Source organism: Poecilia reticulata, linkage group LG12 (assembly GCF_000633615.1).
Source record: "Poecilia reticulata strain Guanapo linkage group LG12, Guppy_female_1.0+MT, whole genome shotgun sequence".
Classification (NCBI taxonomy): domain Eukaryota; kingdom Metazoa; phylum Chordata; class Actinopteri; order Cyprinodontiformes; family Poeciliidae; genus Poecilia; species Poecilia reticulata.
Genome location: NC_024342.1, coordinates 20,987,554 through 20,996,380, shown reverse-complemented (window position 1 = coordinate 20,996,380; position 8,827 = coordinate 20,987,554).

The window sequence follows — 8,827 nt, the reverse complement described above, 5'->3', positions numbered from 1 at the left end:
CAAATAATGTTCCGGCTGAAACACGGTGCGCTAAATGATAAAACATAAATTAACGAAGCTTCGAGGCAGGTCAATTTTCCTCGAGGAATTTTAATAATCGAGGTACTCGAATCACTCGAGGAATCGTTTCAGCCCTACTTTCCAATAATTTTTTTTCCAAGTTGGACTTTTAGTCAGTTTATGTCCATTTTCACACACTTCCACTCTTGATCATTAGTTCATTTTTAGTCCTCACTTCTGCTTTATCCCAGGAGCCCCCCTGACATACATGACTGTAAACATTTATATCGATTTGACACTATTTTATCAGATTTTTTTCTTTAGTGACCTTAATGAAGACCATTCAATATGGGACATCAGGTAACTTCTCAACTGCAAATATGTACAAGTCATAAAAAGTCAACCCATACTTTTCTTGAATCTGAACAAATGTTTCAGAATCTCATCTTCAAACAAGTCATCAATAAAAATTTTATTCTTATTTTTCCAGATTCAAAATACTGAATCCTGTTCCCCTGGTAAAAAAAAATCCATTATATCCAAAATTGTCAAGGCGATGGATATAGATCTGTCTATATCCAAAAGAGCTTTGGTACTTTTTCTAATCGTGCCTAGTCTTTTCTGTAATTTTCATCCATGTATTTGTAATTTTGTACATTTTCCCGATTTCAATTGAACAAAATGCAAGAGTCTGCAATGAAAATTTAGGGCATGACCTTTGTTCCAGTGTCAACCATGTTGTTTCTTTATTCTATATTAGCCAATCTACAGTTGCACACAATTGTGCTGCTCAATAATATAATTTTAAATTTGACCTCTGTAAGCCTTCCCGCTGGCCAGTTGTGTAGATTTTATTCTGGTCTTTCTTTTCTGCCAAATAAAAGTAGAAATACATTTTTGCATTTTTTAAAACTTGTTGGAATCTAAATAGGAAGGGACAGAAACAAATATAGCAATCTGGGTAGAATATTCATTTTGACTGTTTCATCCTTCCTAAAATGACAGTGGTAAAAATTTTCCATCTTTCTAAATCCTTTTGAATTAGATCCAATAGCTTCCCATAATTTGCTTTGTACAATTTGGAAACATCCATAAAAATGTTGATTCCCAATTATCAAAACCCATTAGATGACCAGTTGTAATTAATTATTTTTGGATAATTCTGAGGCCCAGGTCCCTCTTATCATCACGGCTTCTAATTTTGAGTCATTTGCTTGGCATCGTGAGACTATACTGAAGTCCTAAAGGATTTTAAAATATTTGGTATAGAAATTATTGGGTCTCTAATATAAAATATGACATCATCAGCATGCAGTGACAACTTGTGGCTTCCTAAGATTGATAATTCTGTCCTTATTAACTCCACTAAAGATTCTATACTGATAGAAAATAAGATTGGTGATAGGCAACACCCCCACCTTTGGGGGTGTTCCCCACTTTGATCTCTGGGCTTCCAGTCCATATTCTGCACAGATGTTCCTGTACATTATGCCCGCCATTTGGTTATGTTGTTCCATGTACACTTTCCCTGCCAGCATCTTGCACCCTGCTGTTATGTGCTGGACTGTCTCAAGGCCCTCCTTGCACAACCTACACCTTGGGTCTTGTCTGGTGTGGTAGATCTGAGCCTCTATTGCTCTGGTGTTTAGGGCCTGTTCCTGKGYRGYCAGGATGAGAGCCTYTGTGCTGTCCTTGAGTCCAGCTTTCTCCAGCCATTGGTAGGATTTCCTGATATCAGCCACTTCAGTGATTTGTCGGTGGTACGGTGGACTTGTCCTCTACATGGGATTGTAGCTTCCGAGTCTTAACATCTTTATCTCCTCCATTGGCCATCTAATTATTCCTGCAGGGTATCTAATTACTGGTAAGGCATAGCTGTTTACTGCATGGATCTTGTTCTTGCCATTGAGCTGGCTTCTCAGGACTTGCCTTATTCGTTGGAGGTATTTGGCTGTGGCTCCTTTCCTTGTGACCTCATCGAGGTTGCCATTTGCTTATGGTATTCCCAGGTACTTGTAGCTGTGCTCTATGTCTGCTATTGTTCCTTCTGGGAGTGAGACACCTTCTGTGTGGACAACCTTCCCTCTCTTTGTAACCATCCGAGCACACTTCTCCAGTCCGAATGACATCCCAATGTCAATGCTGTAGATCCTGGTGGTGTGGATCAGTGAGTCGATGTCTCGCTCGCTCTTTGCTTACAGCTTGATGTCATCCATGTAGAGGAGATGACTGATTGTGGCTCCATTCTCGAGTCAGTATCCATAACCAGTCTTGTTGATGAATTGGCTGAAGGGGTTTCAGGCATATGCAGAAAAGCAGTGGGGACAGAGCATCTCCTTGGTATATGCCACATAGGCCTGTCACAAAAACAAATTTTGCTGGATGATTGTCTTAAAAATAATTGCGATAAACGATAATATTGTTTCAAGACATTTTGACACTGATTTAATGGAAATGACCAATATGCATCGAATTCCTGGTAGATATACCTTATTTTCAAAAGAACACATAACACTAGAACTGATAAACTAAATAAACAAAACAGCCAAAAACAAAAATAAAATGGATTCTCAGTCTCCATTAATAAAAAACGTACTTGAATAAAAACTAAACAACATAAAGCCAAAGTGGAAATAAATACTGCATTCAACCAAGAGTGCAGATTATGAAGTCTGTATACTATACTGCCCTTCAGTAATCACTAGATTTAAATAGAGAAAATGGGCACATCCGACTACTTAATGCAGTAGTTCATACTACTCCATTTTCTGCTCCTATTTTCCCCTTATGACAATCTTAGATCATTGGCTGATCTAACCGATCATCCTGCAGTGTGTGGTGGGTTACGGTAGATCGTCGTGGGCGCTCCGATCTAAATCAGGGGTTTTTCCCATCTGGGAGCTTAAGGCAGCCTGTTGAATGTGACAGGTAGCCAATCAGAAAACATGGATTCTCCTCCACGGAAATTACGGAGGGGAATCACAAACAGCTAACACGGCGCAACACGAAGTTCAGCGGACATTGTAGATGATATGTGGTATCATTAATGTTTATTCAACATTTCGTGCAAAGAATATAGAAATGACGAGGGGAGGAGTTGGAGCCAAATTGCTACCTCAGTTGATAAACCCGGCAAGTTTTCAGCTGTTCTTCGTTAACATGACATAAATAGGTTATAATGATTTTCATTCAGTCAGGGCTTTACGCCGACTCTGGCCACATGCATCACAGGTAGATTCTAGTAAAGCATTGATTAATGCCGAATTTTAAAATTTGTTGACTGGACTTTTAGCCATTATTTTGTGCCCATGTGGCTGGACACCACACGACACGACGAACCCGATCAAAACGTTATACCTAGTATTTCTGTCGGCTAAGGTCTGGTGTCAGGTTTTGAAAATGGGCCAACAACACAACGTGTAATGTGCGCTGGACATTAGACTACGGAAATAAGGAAGGGAGGGTCAGTGGAGAGCACCGGAGCTGAGTCTTCTTTCATTTAGTGTCATCAACAGAAAGAAAAAAGGCCGGAGGAGACGATAAAGATAATTAAAATGAGGTTGATAGGTTTAATTTATTGTCCAATTAATTGATTTATTGTTTATCGCGACAGGCCTAATGCCACATTTGATGGACACTTGTGCAAGTGGTTTACAGTTGGCTTCAAGGGTGGTTTTCCACAGCCCCATCAAGTTTGCAACGAAGGCTCTTAGAGTCCTATTTATGTTGTACATCTCTAAGCATTCAATGATCCAAGTGTGTGGCATTGAGTCATAGGCTTTCTTGTAATCAATCCAAGCKGTRCACAGGTTGGTGTGTCGGGTTTTGCAGTCTCGGRCGACTGTGTGGTCTACAAGGASTTRGTGTTTGGCTCCTCTGCTATTTATGCCTATGCYCTTCTGTGCCTTGCTCATGTATTTATCCATGTGCCCGCTTATCTTAGCCGCTATGATGCCTGCATGAGCATGAGCTTCCATGTTGTAGAGAGACAGGTTATTGGCTGATAGTTGGATGGGACCGAACCCTTTGAGGGATCCTTCTGGATCAGGATTGTGCGCCCTTCGGTTAACCATTCACCTGGAAGGTGAAGACCACAGTGGTGCCTGTGGTCATCGGAGCCCTCGGGGCAGTCACCCCCAAACTGGAGCAGTGGCTAAAACAGATCCTAAGAACAACATCGGACATCTCAGTCCAGAAATGTGCAGTTCTTGGCACAGCCAAGATACTGTGTGGAACCCTGAAGCTCCCAGGCCTCTGGTAGAGGACCCGAGCTCAGAGGATGAAAGCGACCACCCACAGAGGGTGAGAAGGGATTTTTTTGTTAAACTTCTTTGCTCGTTATTTTCCTCTATTTTCCCGATCTCTGAGTTTCGTAATGTACAGTGGAAAAACACGCAGATAACAACTAGTCACCATTCAACATCAGACATATTGAGAGTTTTATTCAGACAATTAGAAAAACGGATCAACATCACACCCAAACCCAGTGGCGCAACTACACATTATACAGGTGAATGCGAAAACGTAGATCGGTGCTCCTCCCCACCACCCCCCGAGGCGACGATACGTGTAAGGTAAAACTCGCTACATTTACCTCATTATGTGCGCGAGGTGAAGGAGCGTAAGGCGCGCTGAAGTGGCACCGCCCCCTCCAGACAGTGTTTTGGCGCCCCCTCTGGTGCTGCGCCCCTATGCGTTGCATACCCTGCATACCCACTTTTTGCACCACTGCCCAAACCATCAAGAAGCCCAAACCATAAAACGGACATTAATTACCTGAGAAAAGTAGAAAAATGAACAAAATACAAAAAGCCCACAGGCACTGTGCGCCTGTGGGAACTGCCCGTGCAGCTGCAAACAAAGCAATTTGGCTTGCTGCTGCGAAGTGGAGACTTTTGTTAAGAGGTGTCGTCCTAACTTTAATATATGCACTGAAGATGTGTCTTCTCCTTCTAAACCTCTAATCAGTTTCAAATTACTTGGATAGGATGGGAGACCTATTCAAAAGCAAAGATAAATAGAAAGAGAGAGCAAAGGTCACTCAAGACAGGATGTTCTCATGCCAGTTACATCTGGAACCTCTCAGAGTTCCTCCCTTCCTAAACGTTTGCACAAAGACCCTAATTATCAGAAAGAGATTTATTTTTCACCTAAACCTTACTCATTTCCTGCCTGAGCAATTCCCAAATACCAGTTTTGTTTTCTCAAGATTTTAGTGTTCTACTGACCTCATAGGAAACACCAAAGAATTTGACCTAGTAGTAAACAGACATAAGTTATCTCTCCCATCTTGTTTTTCCCCATTACCTTTGATTTTGTGAACTGCCTAGCACAGCACATCTGGTTCATCTGTTAGGGGAAGACATTCTCTACTGAAGGCCCTTTTAAAAACCCTGTTAGTGATTTTATGTCAGTTAAGAAAATCAGTCGTTATTTTAAATTGAATCATTATCCAAATCGACCTAAATTAAAATCTACTCAAAATATTCATACTCTAATATTTCACATGCACCAATGTTAACTTTTGCTAAAACTAATATAATCAAACTTCTCCCCAACTACATATAGTTAAGTTCAAAAACTAACATTTAAAATGTATTTTCCTTATATATTAGGAAAATCATAATTAGCTGATTTCCATGAAAATGTGTATGATTGGTGATCGCCGATCACGTTCTCTTTTTGCCGATCATACAAATCAATTACCTGCTTCTCATTTCTCATCCTGCCTGTGCAGCTGGTCTCCTCTTTCCTTCACACTGCGCAAATGCGCAGCAACAAATCCTAAGCGATGTGCAAGTATAATGCACTGAGTGAATGGGGAAGTTTGCGTGTAATTGAAGCACGTGGGGTGAAGCACGTCAAAATGCATTAACACGACAAATCTAATATGGCATAAAAACAATGGCATACTTGATGGAGTTTGGCTACATCGAGACTCACTGCAGTAAAAAAGACATATGGAGGATCAGATAGCAGGTAAAGCAGCGCACAGCTACACACACTCACCCGGATTAGCATGACGGTCAGAAAGCTAAACAAATAACCCGCAAAATTATTTAAGTCTTCGAGCTGCGATGTGGTTCTGTTTTCGCTGTTGAACCGCTGCTACGAGCTACAGCTAATAATAATATTTCAAACAAGTTTCTGTCTAAATTAAGGTGAATTCATGGTTCTTTTTTCCACATAATGTAACCAGTAGTGCTTTTGATCAAAAAAATAATAATTATGTGATCGGTATTGGTGATCGGTATCGATGATTGGCCCTCATATATGTGTGTATGTATATATATATATATATATGTACCATATTTTCCGCACTATAAGGCGCACCTTCAATGAATGGCCTATTTTAAAACTTTTTTCATATATAAGGCGCACCACATTATAAGGAGTATAGAATAGATGCTACAGTAGAGGCTGGAGTTACATTATGCATCCACTAGATGGAGCTGCACTAAAGGATGAACGTCTAAAGCCACTTTGTTTACATAAAGAATGTCAACAAAACAGTCCGACTCTGGTTGGCGAGGAGAGCCTTCCGACTGGGCCGGGATGTGGCCGGACGATGGTGACCCTTCTCCGTTTGCGCACAGCATGTTCGTGGAGAATGTGGTGCTAAATGACCTGCAGATGACCTGATTCTAGACGGTGGGTAGGTAGATACATAGACATCATATAAGTAGATGCCTCATGGAGCGCTGAGTCCTACGTAACAGCGTCTACCATCTTGTCTGTGCAGCAGGGCAATTGGAGCTCCTTCAGTTCTGTGCTGTGTGTTTCAACCGTTTTACGAAACAATCTGGATTCATTGGCATTACCTTTCACATGTAAGGATGAAAGATCAGAATTACTTGACTTTGCAGCCAGGAATTCACTTCTAAACAACCGAGAAATATTTCTTAAATTTGCTCGTAGTAACCACTGATTTAACTATCAGCTAACATTTTTGCACTGTTTTCTAATGAGAGAGAGGTGATGAGAAACCGCTGTTAGAGGAGAAGTTCATTAAAAACCAGAGGATTTAGTGAGGAAAGATCAGTCAGGATCAGAGCTGGAGCTGCTGCTCTTCAGTCTCTGTTTCCTAGCTCAGCTTCACCATGTCGGTATTTAGCTATAAAGATGCTACGAGTCAGAGCCCAAAGTGCTGAAAATGTCTTTCTGAATGTGAAGGAAACAAATGTCTATTACACTTTTGGATAATTTCTCTTTTAACCTTGGCTTTAGCCTGTGAACCAGGACATCTCAGAAGTCATTGGAGTTCTCCCAGTGTGACCAGCAGACTGAAGTCCTGCCTGTGGCCAGTGTTCCCAGTATAATAAATAAATTTTTTATTCTTTCACTTTTTGTGTATTTTTAAACATCTCAATCTGAAGTATTAGTGTATTAATGCGTCTTATGTAATGAAAAAATAATAATTTACTCTGTTAGAATTATTTTAACTCTTTGCTGTCAAAAGCAGAGTTCCATCCATTCATCCATTTTCTGCCGCTTATCCGGGGTCGGGTCGCAGGGGCAGCAGCTTCAGTAGGGAGGCCCAGACTTCCCTCTCCCCAGCCACTTCTTCCAGGTCCTCTGGGGGAACCCCAAGGCGTTCCCAGGCCAGACGAGAGAGAGAGTCCCTCCAGCGTGTCCTGGGTCATCCCCGAGGCCTCCTTCCGGTGGGACGTACCCGGAACACCTCACCAGGGAGGTGCCCAGGACGCATCCTTACAAGATGCCCGAGCCTCAACTGGCTCCTCTCGACGTGGAGGAGCAGCGGCTCTACTCTGAGTCCTTCCCGGATGACCGAGCTTCTCACCCTAACTCTACGGGAGAGCCCAGCCACCCTGCGGAGGAAACCCATTTTGGTCGCTTGTATCCGTGATCCTGTTTTTTCGGTCATGACCCAAAGCTCCTGACCATAGATGAGGGTGGGAACGTAGATCGACCAGTAAATCGAGAGCTTCGCTTTTTGACTCAGCTCTCTCTTCACCATGATGGAACGGTACAGCGCCTGCTTCACGGCAGCCACTGCCCCAATCCGCCTGTCGATCTACCGCTCCCTTCTTCCCTCATTTGTGAACAAGATCCCCAGATTCTTAAACTCATCCACTTGAGGCAGGACAACCCCCCAGACCTGGAGAAGGCACTCTAACCTTTTCCGGCTCAAGACCATGACCTCGGATTTGGAGGCACTGAGCCTCATCCCGGCCGCTTCACACTTGGCCGCAGACCGCTCCAGCGAGAGCTGCAGATCACAATCTGATGAAGCCAACAGGACCACATCATCCGCAAAAAGCAGAGATGCGATCCTAAGGTCATCAAAACGGATCCCCTAAACACCTCGGCTGCGCCTGGAAATTCTGTCCATAAAAGTAATGAACAGAATTGGTGACAAAGGGCAGCCTTGGCGGAGTCCAACTCTCACCGGAAACGAGCCCGACTTACTGCCGGCAATGCGGACCAGACTCTGACACCAGTCATACAGGTCCCTGACAGCCTGTTTCAAAGGGCCCAGTACCCCATACTCCCGGAAAACCACCCACAAAGCGGGTGGGTGAGAACCACCCACCCGCGGTTCTCACCCACCCTAACGGGTGAGAACCGCGGTCGAACACCTTCTCCAAGTCCACAAAACACATGTAGACTGGCTGGGCAAACTCCCATGCACCCTCCAGGACCCTGCTGAGTGTGTAGAGCTGGTCCAGTGTTCCACGACCAGGATGGAAAACCACACTGCTCTTCCTGAATCCGAGGTTCGACTATCCGACGGACCCTCCTCTCCAGGACCCCTGAATAGACCTTACCAGGGAGGCTTAAGAGTGTGACCCCCCTGTAATTGGAG